The sequence below is a fragment of the Scylla paramamosain genome, chromosome 34 (genome assembly GCF_035594125.1).
Source record: "Scylla paramamosain isolate STU-SP2022 chromosome 34, ASM3559412v1, whole genome shotgun sequence".
Classification (NCBI taxonomy): Eukaryota; Metazoa; Arthropoda; class Malacostraca; order Decapoda; family Portunidae; genus Scylla; species Scylla paramamosain.
The window spans coordinates 8,775,220-8,777,719 of NC_087184.1; the positions used below are offsets into that span (position 1 = coordinate 8,775,220).

The 2,500-nt window shown below is 43.3% G+C and overlaps 1 protein-coding gene across 1 annotated transcript in view; it reads left to right on the top strand.

The window, feature by feature from the left end:
* Positions 1 to 2,500, top strand: part of LOC135090110 (muscle calcium channel subunit alpha-1-like) — a 248,598-nt gene that overhangs the window by 56,257 nt on the left and 189,841 nt on the right. The gene's annotated exons all lie outside the window — the stretch shown is intronic.

Genomic DNA, 2,500 nt, shown 5'->3' on the forward strand with positions numbered 1-2,500 from the left:
GATATTTTTCACCTTAAAATTAGAGCCTTCCTTTCCCCACCAGCGAGTGAGCCTTTGATGCTGAAACACCCTTATGCCGGGCGTCCAGAAGGCTCTTAGGAAAGTATCAAAGAGGCGGACAGGAAAACACCCTTGTGAACCCGTGACAAAGAGGCGACAATGGCTGATGCGTCCGTGTGGCTCCCAGGGCGGCTTGTTATGGCGGGGGGAAGTGGCCCTTATTCACCTGTGGCACTGGGGTGATTATCCAGGTGCGGGCGCAGTGCCAGAGTGCCACGTGCGCGGGTCAGACTGCTGCAGACAACCTATTTCTGTTTCTTTTTCCTCTATTCTCTTTTTTTTTTTTTCATCATGTTTACTCCTCCTCGCCCCTGTTCTTCTTCTTCCTCTTCTTCCTCTTCTTTCTCCTCATCCATTGTCCTTCGCCTCTTCTTTTTGTTTCTCCTTCTCTCATCCTATTAGTTTTTGGTCATTTTATTTCGTTTTTCTTTTTCGTTTTCTGTTTTAGTTTTCGTATATGTAACAGGTATGAGAGTCTTCTTCTTCTTCTTCTTCTTCTTCTTCTTCTTCTTCTTCTTCTTCTTCTTCTTCTTCTTCTTCTTCTTCTTCTTCCTCCTCCTCCTGTTTCCCTCATGTTTCTCCCATCACGTGTGTGTGTGTGTGTGTGTGTGTGTGTGTGTGTGTGTGTGTGTGTGTGTGTGTGTGTGTGTGTGTGTGTGTGTGTCTCATTCATTTTTGGTACCAGAGTAAAGGGACATGCAAGAGAAGAAGGAGGAGGAGGAGGAAGGAGAAAGGAGGTAGAGGGGGAGGAGAACGAGGAGGAGGAGGAGGAGGAAAATCAGGACAAAGGGGAGAGATAGTCTAAAAATATATATAACCATTTTTTGTGTGTGTACATGTAGACGTCTGCGTGTATTTATGTGTGTGTGTGTGTGTGTGTGTGTGTGTGTGTGTGTGTGTGTGTGTGTGTGTGTGTGTGTGTATCAAATATATGTACATACGTAATTATTTTTTTATTTACCTATTTATCTATTTATCTGTCTATCTATTAGTCTTTCTGTCTATGTGCCTGTCTGTCTATCTGTGTGTTTGTTTGGCTGTCTGTCTGGCTATCTGTCTATCAATCTACGTATTTATCCATTACTCTGTCTGTACATGCCTATATAACTGTCTATTCAACTGGTATGTATGTATGTATGTATGTATGTATGTATGTATGTATGTATGTATGTATGTATGTATGTATGTATATTCTCGTACTATGAATACATATATTTATTTATGGGATCCTTTTATATTCCTAAGTATCCTTTTATTTCCTTCACCAAACACTATGCAGTAAATAAAGACCTTTTCTCCTCACTTCCCTTGCCCTCTTTCTCTTTCTCTTGCTTTTCCTCCCTTCATTTTCCTTCACTTCCTCTCTCTCTCTCTCCCTCTCATCCTCCCCCATCCCTTCACCCCTCTCTCCTTACTCCCTCACTCCCTCCCTCCCCCCATCCTTGTCTCCCCAAGAAACCTGATTGTGTAGCATTAATTGGATGCTGCAAGGTCTCTCTCTCTCTCTCTCTCTCTCTCTCTCTCTCTCTCTCTCTCTCTCTCTCTCTCTCTCTCTCTCTCTCTCTCTCTCTCTCTCTCTTAACACTGAATAGTACCTTGAATAATAGCTAATATTTCTTTATCTGGATTTCCTTACTCAAGATTATCATTAACATTTCGTTTTCCTAACCTTACCTTACCTTACCTTACCTTATCTAACCAAAGACCTAACCTAACCACGTCTCATTAATCTCACTTACCCAAACTTAGCCCAGCCCAACCTAACTTAATCCCACCTGGCACCTTACCTAACCTAACTCATCCTTACCTAACCTAATTTAACGTTACCTAATCTTACTTTACCTAACCTAACGTGACATAACAGAACATAACAAAGAGTCATTCCCCGAACAGCTTGTCACCATTTAGAGTTAATTACATTTAGCAAGACATGGGTGTGTGTAGGCTTGAGGTGTAAATGGAATGGGAGAGAGTGGGGAAGGGAGAGGGAGGGAGATGGGTTGAGAGGGGAGGAAATGGGAGGAGGGAGAGGGAAGAAGATGGGTTGAGAGGGAGGGAAACGGGGAGGGATGGGAAGGGTAAGGAATTATACATCAGTTTGTATGAATGAGAAATTGGAATGGAGGGAAGGAAGGGAAGGGAGAGAGAGAGAGAGAAGAGAGAGAGAGGGAGGGTGATATAAGGTAGGGAGAAAATTATCCTTCAATTATATGAATTAATTATGTGAGTGGAACACTGGAGGCAGGAAAGATGAGATGAGAGAGAGAGAGAGAGAGAGAGAGAGAGAGAGAGAGAGAGAGAGAGAGAGAGAGAGAGAGAGAGAGAGAGAGAGAGAGAGAGAGAGAGAGAGAGAGAGAGAGAGAGAGAGAGAGAGAGAGAGAGAGAGAGAGAGAGAGAGAGAGAGAGAGAGAGAGAGAGAGAGAGAGAGAGAGAGAGAGAG